Here is a 13,246-nt window from a genome sequence, read left to right as displayed (position 1 = left end):
GTTAACTCATTTTTACCCTTTTTTGCACAATACTTTATCATAATGCTGTATACTCTCCCCATTGCTGTATTTTGAATAAGCAGCTAATGACCTTAGATGTTGAAGCGGCAAAAATTTTCAATGAATAAATAATCCTAATATTTTTATGGGGAAGTCTCTGAATGCGTAGCCCTTCAAGGCCCACGCTGACGTCCGTTATGATTCCTCGCAAACAAATCTCTCCCTATCCCCCAGGACTGGGCCCCTACCCCTTGTATCGTCTTTGAAATACTGATTCGACTTTTGTTTTTTGTATTTGTGTAATTCGATGGGATTTTTTACCTTTTATTTTATTTTCCTCTATTGAGAAATTTTTAGAAGCAGATATAAAAAAATACAAAACACGAAAGATGACAGAATGAAAAGTAAAAACCCGGGGATAGTTTCCTAGGTCTCGTGACAGTGCTTGGTTCTCCAGATATTAGGGTTTTGGTGGGCTAATGCTGAAGATCATCACATGATATTAATTTATTTTTTATAATGATAAAACCCTTTTAGAAATGATTTCAGTTATAATTACTATTATCATTATTACAGTTTGTTTCTGTTATATATATATATTTTTTATCATCGTGTTAGTTATCATCCTCATCGTGTCTATCTTTTTCTGTTTTGTTGTTTTTATTTTTTTTTTTTTTTATCATTGTTATTATTTTTGTTGTTGTTATTATTATTGTCATTATCATTGTCTCAGTCTTCATCTTTATCTTCATCTTCCATCATCTTCATCTTCATCTTCATCTTGAATTAATCTTTATCTTCATTTTAATCTTCATCTTCATCTTCATCTTTATCTTCATCTTCATCTTCATCTTCTTCATCTTCATCTTCTCCATCTTCATCTTCATCTTCATCTTCTTTATCTTCATCTTTTTCATCTTCATCTTCTTCATCTCCATCTTCACTTCAGTGTCATGGGGATCATTGTTATTTTTTTTTTTTTTTTTTTTTTTTTTTATTAGTTATTGTTTTCATTTTAATCATGCTTTTTATCATAATTTTCATTTTATTATTATTTTATCCTATAATTATTTCTTTATTTATCTTTAACCCATTCAGATCCATATCTTACATGCCCTGCGCATAGTCTTCCCTCGACTAATTTGCAGGTCTTTTTTTTTCCTCCTTCGTTTCTTTCTCTTCTCATGCCTTCTCTGTCTACTTTAAATTGTTAATCATACTTACCCTTTTTGCCACAGAACTTTACCATAATGCTGTGTAACCTTTGATATTTGGTACAACTGTTTCTGGAGATCGACAAACATTCTTTACCTTTTGTATATTTTGTATATGCTGTTTAAGAACGTAGAGGTTTATGCAGCAGAAAATTTAATTAAATTAGTCTAAAATTTTAAATTTTTTCCAAATTTAAGTCAAAGCAAGCAATTTGATCGGGTAATTGTGATGAAAGTTTTTAAGGTATTAATTAAATTATGGACCTAAAATGAAACAAAATATATTGCACACAATACAATAATAAACTAAAATTCAGATGCTTTTGAACACATTTTTGATAAGAAATATTAACATAAATTCATATTACTGTATCATTACAGCAATTAACAAACAGATAAATTGATAAATAAGGGAAATAGAAATATAAAAAGTTTTTTGTCCTGTGATATCATCATCATCAATAACGGTATGCTGGATTGAAAATAATGAATTATTTAGGTGCCCCAAGTACGGACAGTTGCTCCACTGCCAACTAATGGTCATAGGAAAGACAGGAGGTGCGCTTTTGGTTCACAAAAAATTAGTATATAAAAAAATAGATTCAGCAAGAATTGTGAATTATAGTGTAGGTATTGGTTTTCACCATAATCAGTTTTTAGTAGTCCAGACTATTTAACCCAATCGGCATGTATGGCAAGAATACGTGCCATGGCCACTGTAATACAAGTTTTTTGTACTTACACATGGATTCTGTACAAGTGCTTAGTCACCAAGGAGTCAGTTTTTAGGCCTACCTATCTCACCTGTTTACCTTTTCCTTGATTTTGGAAAAGGTCTTCCCCCCCAACCCCTTTGCCCGTTGTTGTCGTGGGGGGGCTTAGGAGGCGGAGACGGGGGACCCAATGATGGGGAACTCCCCAACCTTGGGACTCAGCCTCGACTCAACTAATTTTGCATGGCCTTTTTTTTTTTCCTTCCCACTTTTCTTTTCTGTCCCTTCACCAAAAACCCTTCTGCTATCCACCTCCTAAGGCGTGAGACCCGTGCTGAAAGGATGAAAGGCTGACTTTGTGCCAGTCCTGAACCCCTGAGGGAGCCATGGGCACGGTATTCCCCTGATTTGTTACCTAGCCCTTCCCCCTCAAGGGGACCCTGAGGGGTGGACTGTTTTTTCCCCAACATAACCAGGCTTACCATGGCCAGTAATGAAAACTATCCCACTATTAGGGGCAATGAGGCTTGCCCCTTTATAAAATAGCCCCAACGATGTAAACCCACCCGATTCCCTGACCCCGGCTCTCCTTTGACCACAGCTCCGAACACTGCAATAACTACCCCTCATCAATGCCTACTAGTACAGTGGGCCAACAATCAACCCTTAAGGAACTTTTTCCACTCTTCCAGCATGCTCAACTTCAACACTCTATCCCCACAACCTCCAAACATCAACCCCCCCCATCCCCCCTTATTAATACCTTACAGCCTTATTGCCCACCTCTCCATAACACTACCTCCCTCACCACTACTCCATCTTCGTCACGCCCCCGCCCTTCTACTCCCCCTATCTCTAAAACAATCTTGAATACTCTCTTTAGTGCAGCCAAATGGGAACCGATTTTTCGTGATCCCCCCCACAGCTCCCTACTCTGACAACACCCTTCCTTCCAACAATGTCTCCAAAAACAAGTAGGTAAAGTTTTTTTCCGTAGCGGGACCCGACTGCTCCCGTCTTGTCACAGTAACATCCAAAAAACCAAGCTATAGCATTAAAACAAAAACTAACGACCTATATGGTAACCCCATCCTTGCAGAACCCCATCCAACCCTCAATACTTGCACTGGAACAGTTTCAATCTCCCAGCAAATTGCCCAGTCTAGGGACAAAGATTGGTCAAAACTGTGGGAAGACCTACTTGCCTGTCTCACAGACTATGATGCAACATCAGTAAAATGCTACTCCATTCCCCCCTGAGGTCATCTAAATAAACCCACAAAACAAAACCCAAAATTACCTTCCGTAGACATGACCTTCCCTTTAACGTCTACATAGGAGGAGAATCCCTCCCTGTTCGTCCATACCAACCTCCTCCACGTCAGTGCCAAAATTGTTGGCGTCTAGGACATCCAGCCAAACATTGCCGTTCCACAGCCAGATGCCGACTATGTGCCCAACCTGGCCATACCCGATCTAACTGCTCTGCAAAATCACGCACATGTGCCAACTGTGGCGGCCCCCATAATGTATTTTATGGGGGCTGTCCCACCTACAAATTTGAGTCTGAGGTAGCAACTCTCAGATTCAAACTTGGACTCACACTACGTGAAGCCAGACAGGAAGCACGTCGACGTGGTTTCTCTCTTACTCCTTACTCCAGTAATACTGCTCATTCTACCAATTCTCCTAAACCCACCCACCCTACATCTAACTCCCCCTCTTCTACCTCCTACCTTCTCCAGCCCAAACTCTTTTGCCATCCTAAACCCAGACACTCCAATCTCTACTACGGGATACTCCAATCCCCACTACAACCCCAACACCTTCCTCTCTCCCTCCTCGCACTACCCGTAACAGACAGAACAAACGTTCCACCCCCTCTTCCCCTACCACACAAACACCTCCACCTTCCTTTGCCCCTACGCTTGAGACACCAATCCTCTCTTCCCCCCCTCACAAGAAATCCTTTATCCCCCAAAACTCCCCAACCAACTCCTCAGAAGAAACTATTGAAATATTCAAGATTACTTAATGAAAACTGGCACTCAACCTCCAAATCTTACAACTCCTGCTCCTTTTACACTGCAAGTAACTGCTGATATCCATCCTCCTCCTACGATATCCCCCCTACACCCTATCCTCCTAACCCCTCCCCAAAACAGCCCATCCCCCCCGACCCCAACCCGCCCACATTACCCTCCCACCATCCCCCTATCCCTTCCATTCCCTCCTGGATACACACGTGAATCCCTTATGTAACCCTCCCACCATCCCCTCTATCCCTTACACAACGTGGATCCCTTATGTCACAAAATCCCCTTACCCCCTCCTAGTAGAACACCAACTCCCACACCTCTCCCATATCAGACCTCTTGGTCCTTATCCCACCCTCTAGCTGCTTCCCTCTCAAAATCTCCAAAACGTACTACAATCTATATCACTAAAGTATAACTATCCTTCATTGGAAAATTCGCGGTTTCCGCTCTCACGACCTTAAACCCTTTTTCATATCCTTTGCCTTCAAAAAGACCTTTCTTACAATTTCCTCCAATACCAACCCCAATTATCATTTTCTCTTCCCCACATTCCCTTTATGTCTCATCCATACTTACTCTGCTTTCCCCACCTATCCTCCCTTCACCGACCTCCCAAACCCATCAGACATCCCTTTCAGAATCCCACACTTTCTGTTTCAACAACCTATTCCTTTCCTCATACATACCCTCCATCTAATCTAACTCCTTACCACACCCGACTCTGACCCTTTCACTTACCAATTTCCCTTTTCCCAGCTTAGAAAACTAATCACTAACTCAACCACCCTTCCCTAAAAATTAACTATAGTGCTACATGACCTTAGATGTCTAGCACATTTATCTTGCTTTTAAAACCCTTAACCATTAACCCTGGAAAAGGGCTTTTGATTATTTCATTGTCTTAAATGTTATGAAGAATTTAATAATCTGATAATCATACATCATAACAATAATAACAGTATCGATATCAACTGTATTTAAAAGAAAAACACATTTTTCCCACCAATTCAAGGAAAGGGGAAATCAGGATTGGTCACTAGGGCCTACGATAGATTCCTTGCTGGTTGAGCACATGTGGAGTCATCTGTATGTAACAAAAATTCACCAAAAGGGGACAAAAATAATTCCAGGGCGGGTTGCATTAAGCAAAATATTACTAAGGAAAAGCAGAGTAGAAATAAACCTTGTAGAGTTGTCAATGTGAAAAAGCACAAAATATCTTTCAACTAATTTTCAAATTTTGCAGCCAGTGCTTAGGTGAAGCAGCATAACTCTTGACAGTGGCTCTAAACAGCATCCTTTTGTGGATCTCAAAATATCTATTCCACTTTATAGGTCAGTACATAATGATAAGATGCTTCACTCTTCCTTATTTGGTTTTTTGTTTACTATATATATCTTCTTTTACAAACATTGCTATGTTTTCACCTTTCGTACCACCTAATATAGGTATAGTATTCATTTTACTTGATGAAACAAACTTTCATTAAAAGTTACAGTGCTGTGTTTTGGGAACCCTGGGATACTGCAGAACACAGATTGAGAAGCATTTACTTGAAAAATTGCACACACACATGTACCATAATGTTGTATGGATGAACATAGACAAGATTGACTATCAGGTTCTCTGTTGTTACTTAAATGCATGCTAATAATTAGTTGTGATTGACATGACATAATATTGAAAATTTTCGGGGAGTAACACCCAAAGAAGAAAAAAAATATATTTCTTGTGTGCTATCCATCTTAATTTTAGATTATATGAGAAAAATAGAAAAAGTATGCATACTGATAAAGTTTTGCAGATGTTTCCTTTAGTTTCTGAAAAAAAGGACATTAGAATAAATATTCACCTAAATAAAAAAGGAATGGTATTAAAAAAAAAAACTCACTCTAATCTCTTGTATTATCCCCCATCTTATTGTGTTGGCAAAGAGTACAACCCAGCTGAAGACCTTGAGTATCTTGAGCTGGAGCAAACGGAGATGTATGGATTTCCCCCCCCGGGTTTGGTACCCTAAGACGTGGTTTCAGTGTTGAAACCCCCATTTAGAAAACTGAAAATAAGTTATAACTGTTTTATGGGGACTAAAAGCCCATACATCACTTATTTTTAAGGCCAAATTTTGGTGTAGGATATTCTCTAGATCAGAGGTTCTTAAACTTTTTTGTCATGGCCCCTTTTTAAGAATCCAATGAAAACTTTGAACCCCTTTCCTTTAAAATTTTTCACACCAACACAGCTTTGCATGTAATATGTATTATTGGCTACATTATTTGGTAAGATTTCATTGTCTCATACATACAAGAGATACACAAAGTATAACTATTAACTTTAAGTGAACCAATCTAATAAACACATAAATATGAATTTTAAATTTTTTATCTGAGGGGTTAATGGACCCCCTGAAACCCCTCCATGGACCCCAGGTTAAGACCCACGCTCCAGATGTGGGGCACAATGTAGCGATCACCCTGCCTTGGACCTCAGCTCTTGGCTCAACCAATTTTGCATGGTCTTTTCTTCTCCCCCTTTTCCTTTTCTTTCTCTTCTTCACCCCTTCTGTTGACTTCCTAAGGTGAGAGCTGAGCTGAAAGGTTGAGAGGTGGCTTTGTGTCGGTCATGAACAGCCTCCAGGAGCCATAGGGCCCCATTTATTTCTGGCTCACGTGGTCATAATGAAGATTTTTTACTCTTGTTAAGGGGCATTAAGGTTTGCCCCTTCATCAATTAGTTTATCTAAATTTGATTTCATTGGTTTACCCACCCCTGCCTCCCCTTAGACAAAGGGCTCCATCGACAGATACTAATACCCCTTCTTGATGTTTGCTGGTCAACTCTATCCATTCCAAATTATCCACCCAGGTCATTATTCAACCTTCAGAATACACTCCTTTTTCTCTCTCAAAATCCTCCACTCCATCTCCTACTGCAGTCTTCTTCATTGTCTACCCCAAACCCCTTATTAAATATCTTTATTCTTTTTGTTCTCCTACCAACAGTACAACTTCTCCATACCATCCCTTTTGAGTACCCTTTTTGGCCCAAGTGGGATTGATTCTTTGTGATTACCTCTATAGCCCCCTACTCTGACAATGTATTCTCTTCCAAAGATGTCTCCAAAAACAAGTAGGCAAAATTTTCTTTTGCAGTTGTTCCAATATTCACACTTGTCCACAGTTACATCCAAGTCCCAAACTCATGCCCCTATCTACTCTCACTGACCTCACAGGCAAACTATTCCTGCCCAACCTCACTCCTCCCTAAACAATTTACTGGAACTGTTTCCCTGTCTCTGACTGATTGTCCTGTATATGACAAGGGGCTGGTCAGACTGAAAATGACTTTTTGAATGCCTTGTTGACTATAATGGCAGTCCAGTGCTACATTATTCCCCCAGAGGCCAATGTAAGTCCTACACACCAAAATTGCCAAGATTAGCTCTGTAGACTGACCTTCCTCATGAAGTTTTATATTGCTAGAGTGTCTCGCCCATAAACAACCCCTTCCCAGTCATTGTCATAAATGTGGTGTTAAGTCACCCAGACACTGGGCATCTACAGCTCGATGCCCTCTTTTTGTGTTCTAATTGCTCTGCTCAGTCACAAAACGTGTGCCAATTGTGGTGGCTCCCTAATGTATTTTATAGAGCCGTCTGTTTACAAGCTCTCAGATTAAACTAAGCCTTTCTCTACATGAGGCCCGACAAGAAGCACGCCAATGGGGTTTTCTTTTACTTATTCTAAAACTGTATTTCACTCCACTCCCCTCCCGCCTTCTTAAGAAGTTTCGCATCTCCCCCAGTATCTTTGCCCTCTACCCAGAACCATCTTTCTCACTCTATCTATCACATACGACAATCTAAACATTCCACCCCATCTCTCCTAATACATCCTCTCCTTCACCCACCTCTCTGTCTGCCCCTTTTGGGCATCCATTCCCTCTTCTCCACATAAGAAAACCTTGTTTCTCAGACCTCTCCACCCAACTCACCTCCCGAAATTCTTTAAGACATACAAAACTTCCTAAGCATGACCCCCTGAGAATGCTCTACTCCTTCATCCACAATCTATTCCTATTCATTCTACATTCAAAGTATTTGCTGATACTCCTCCTCAAGTTTCCCCTACCCTTCTTCCCCCCTCTCTCCCCTCAAAAAACTCCCTCCTCTCCTCACCATTTCCTCTTACTTTCCCATTATCCTTACCACTCTCACCTGGATGTCACATGACTCCTCATGTCACACACTGTCCTTCTCCAGATCCCTCCCCTCCTGACATCCTTCCCAGTACTTCACCACCTTCCCCTGTTCCTATCTCATTCTCTGTATTCTTCTCTTACTTCTACTCCTACTATTTCTCCCTGTATTACGTTGATTGTTTCAATAATACCTCTTTTGCAGTTTTCCTCATACGGTGTTGCTCTCCCTTCCTCAAACACATACTGTCTTTTTGGGATCTGATTGCCCTAAACCTTTAACCCTTTTCCTTTTACAGATCCCCACCATTTTCCCATTTGCTCCCCCCTCTATGCCCTTTTCACTACCGTTCTATCCTACAGCTTTCTACAACCTTTCACATCTATCATCTTATCCTAATTATTAAATCGTTTCCACCCTTCTCACCAAAATATTTTACCATAGTGCTAAATGACTTGATGTCGCACATTTATTTCTTCTAACTGTTGGCCAAATATGCTTATAATTACCTTTCTGTCTTTAGTATGTAAAGTATAGTACAAAGCAAAAATTATTCCGAATAGCTATATGATGAATATGTTTACATGTGATATTTTTAAATCTAAAATAGGGGAGTATTGCCTAAAGAAAATATAAAGAAATAAAAAAAAGGCATTTTACATTCCACTGTGAAGAAGAAATTTAAAATTTAAAAAATATCAAGGATATATTTAGATCGGTATTTCATACATTTTGCTTTTCAAATGTCAGACTGTTCAAGTCATGTTTTACAAAAATATTGACAGTTATTTTGGAATAACTGAATTCACTGTAACAATCCCTCACTTGAAGGAGAGTATTACAGGCCATACCCTAATAGAGGTCATCATATTTAGCTGTCACTAATAAAAAAGTACATTATGTCCATTCATTTTTTCCCTCTTTCATACAAAAAATTAACAATACACAAAATTTAATTTGTGTTTGTGATTTTCTGCTGTTTATTTTTAAAAAGGGCATATAACGTTTTAGACTTTCAGTGTCCTTTTCCCTTTTTTTGTTTTCCACGTTTTTAAGAAAAGTTTTACTGCCTGAAATCAAGAACTATTGATTTTTTTTAGCATTTCGAAACCTTTTGAAAAACAATTCACTTCTTTGATACAGTTTTTTAATTTTTTGACTTTCACAGCATCAAATAACCTGCAAGGTTTTATTATATATATATTAAATTATATATATATAAAAAATATAAATTTATATATTATATTATATATATATATATATATAATATATAATTTATATATATATATATATATATATATTTTATAATATAATATAATTAAAATATATATTTTATTATTTAATATAATATTATTATATATAAAATATATATATAAATATAATATATATTTATAATATAATTTTAAAAATATATATAAAATTTTATAAATATATAGAATAATTTTTAAAATTTTATTAATTATATATTTATATAATATATATATTATAAAATAAAATATAATATTATAAATTTTTAATATAATTATTTTTTAAAATATTAAAATTTATATATATATATATTATAAAATTTATTTTTATTTTTTTTTATATTATATAATATATTATATATTATATTTTTATTTTTAAATTATATATTTAAAATTAATATACATATTTTATAATGTATATTAATGTACATTAATATATTATTAAAATATATATATATTATATATATATATATAATATATATATAATATTATATATATATTTTTTTTTTTGTTAAAAACATATTCCACACATACTATAAATATATATATATAATATAATATATATAATATATATTATATAATAATTATATATAACCATATATATACAAATATATATGTGATATGTATGTATATATTGTTTATTTAATATAATATCTTATATATAAATGTATTTAATACATATATATCCGTAGTATGTTAAAATTCAATTACACTAAAATTTACAGGCAACATTATGTATGTAGTATTACAATAAACAACACATGCACACATGTAAGTATATATATATAGGATTATTCTTTTATTCTAGTTGTAAAATGCCCGCTCTTGACTGCTAGATTGACCTGATCTCACAGTGAGAAAACAGCTATCACCTTGAGAGGAAAAGACAGATGTTAAGTCACTGAAAAAGGGAAAATATTAATTGCTTTAACTGTGGTTGATTTGGAAAGGGGATCCAAAGGCAAAGGATGGTAATGCTAAAAAACCTCTCAATAATGAAATTGTAGAAAAAAAACAAAGAAGTTCCGTCTTTTTCTCCCTCCTCTCCTTTCCTATCCTCTCTTTTCCTTCCTTTTGACTGCTTGTCTTGCCTCACCTTGTTCTTTCCTCTCTTCTCCTTCTCTTATCAATTTCCAAGATTTACACAATTATAAGACTGATAATGCAATTTGCTTGATATGAAAAGGATTGTCCACTAATTACATAGGCATAGTTTGTATTAACTATGACAACTACTTAAAACATGGATTCAGAGAATGTAGACATTTAGGGAGAAAAAAGAAGAAAGAATGAAAGAGTGGGATATAGATAAATAAAGGGCCCATTGCTTAGCTCCCCCAATCCTTTCTCCTGCTGCCATGGGGATTAGGAGGCAGAGACTGAGGCCCAATGTAGGGATCCCCCCAGCCTTGGACCTCATCCCTTGCCTCAACAAATTTTGAAAGGTCTTTCCTCTCCTTTCTTTTTCTTCTCTTCTTCATCTCCTACGTCCATCCAGTTATCCAAATTTTTAGCTCATATTTAACCTTTTCAGCACAATACCTCACCACAATGCTTGGTACACTTGTTTGTTTAAAACATTGACCATTCAGGAAATCCATGAACACTGCCTTACTGAACCAAAAAGTTTTACCTGGGGGCTTTGCCCCCAAGCTCCACCCTATCACTGTTTAGTGAAGCACCTAATGACTTAGATTTGAAGGGGTTAAAACATTTTCAATAAATAAATAAATTTGCTTAGCTGAGGGAAAACAGGAGGGCCAGTTAACAAGAGGGGTGGGCGGGTTAACAGTACAAAAGTAAGCAAGAATGCATATAAACAGCTAAATATATCACACCTGGTATATGTTAATAAGTATGCTCATTTGGGAAGATCTTGAATTAAGCATTTGTATGAGCCCAACAGAAATAACAATACCATTAATATTAGCTTAGAGATATAGAAAAATGAATAATAAAATAGAAAATGTTGGGAAAGACTTTAGATCATGCAGTTTAGTAAGAAAAGGAAATAAATTGTGTTCAGAATTATAAAATATAGTTACTTTAAGCAGAAAGAACTGGCAGAAGCATTTCTTCTAGATCTCATATAGCACTGAATATTGAATAAGCTACATTATCAAATATATGGTATGAATACAACCTTTCTTTCTTTGCCTTTTACTGGATTTGTTGAAGTAATCAGTAACCACCATATATCATTAAAAACACCTTTTTCCTTACAGAAAAATAATGGCAGCAAAGAACGACACAAGGACTGCCATAAAAGTTACGCAGTTTCTCCCAAGGTTTCTCAAAAAATGTGGAATTGAATTCAGACTGGAATAAGAGAGAAAAAAATGATGGAGCAAAAGAATAACAACTAACCTTAAAGGAAAAAGTCAGCAAAATGTCGTTGCCACAGCAATTCAGTGTCCCGTCAATGTCTGTGGCTGTGACAGTTTTTGTGGCTGTCCCAGGCGTCCATGTTTCAGTTCCAGCCCCTCAACATAGAGGAAAGGATGCCCACATGAAGTTTACCTCTGGAATAAGTCACAGCAGACACAAGATACCAAAACCCAAGGAAGTGATGGCAAATATGATGCAGTGTATGTGGGAAGGCCTATTCCCAGAGGAGCAGCTTTGAGTACCACAAGAAAACCCACAGTGGTGAAAAACCATATCACTGCAGAAACTTGTGGGAAATCGTTTCTCAACAAGAGCAGTTTAGTTGTACACAATCGCATTCACACAGGAGAGAGGCCATTTAGGTGTGATGACTGTGGCCGTGGATTTACTCAACGCAGTATGCTGACAGTCCATCGAAGAATTCACACAGGTGAGAGACTTATACATGTTCAGAGTGTGGGAAAGCTTTTTACCAGAGTGATCACCTTAAAAAAACATAAAAGAAACATACAGGAGAAAAACCTTATCTTTGTGGAGAATGTGGAATGGGTTTCTCAGATAGCAGTGGATTAAGCAGCATGTGAAACGGCATACAGAGATGGGTCCATGGCGATGTGAGAAGTGTGATATAGTGTATGAAACGTACACCTTATGATCTTCACATGATGCAGCACCGTGGAGAGAAGCCTCTTGAATGTGATGTTTGTGGTAAACTCTTTCAGTATCGATCTACTCTTGATCTCCATAGAAAAACACATTTTAAAGAAAAAGGTTTTAAATGTGATGTTTGTGGGGGGAAGAATTTACTGGTAAAGTTTTTCTAAGAAAGCATCTAAAATGTAATACAGAAAGATACTATGCCAGACGCCTTGTTGCTGGGAAAGCAGATAAAAAAAATCATCCAAACAACAGGGTGACACCAAACCTCTAGATGTGACAGTGTGGTTTACTTTTTAAGGACAATGGTAAATTCTTGCTTTATCAAAAGTTCATTGTCTTGAAAAAAGTTTCAAGTGTGATGTTTGTGGTTTGGCATTTGCTAAGAGTTACACATGGAAGTTCATAAGCAGATGATCCACATATATCTCCTCTTGTCAATGCTAAACCAGTTGACAGAAGTGCCATGCCAGGAACTACAAGGAACACCTGCATCTGAGATGACACTAACTCCTCTGTACCCTGCACCCCAAAAACCCTTTCCCATTGTGACCCAAGAGATCACACACATCCCAGCAGGTCAGGTATTATTCCTAGCACCAGCAAGTTCCAATCCTTTGTAAAAGTGCCCATAAAATCCCCAGCCAGCAAGGCAAGCGAACTAAACCATGGTAGTTCTGAATTCACTTGTGATGTCGGTGGTGACTAAGGTTGGTTATCCTTGTTTGACTTTGGCCCAGCCTTTTTTCCCCTTTCTTTTTGGAGTTACGTGAATCTTTGTGATTTCTA

The sequence above is a fragment of the Penaeus monodon genome, unplaced genomic scaffold (assembly GCF_015228065.2).
Source record: "Penaeus monodon isolate SGIC_2016 unplaced genomic scaffold, NSTDA_Pmon_1 PmonScaffold_2985, whole genome shotgun sequence".
Taxonomy (NCBI): domain Eukaryota; kingdom Metazoa; phylum Arthropoda; class Malacostraca; order Decapoda; family Penaeidae; genus Penaeus; species Penaeus monodon.
This window is presented reverse-complemented; position numbering follows the sequence as displayed.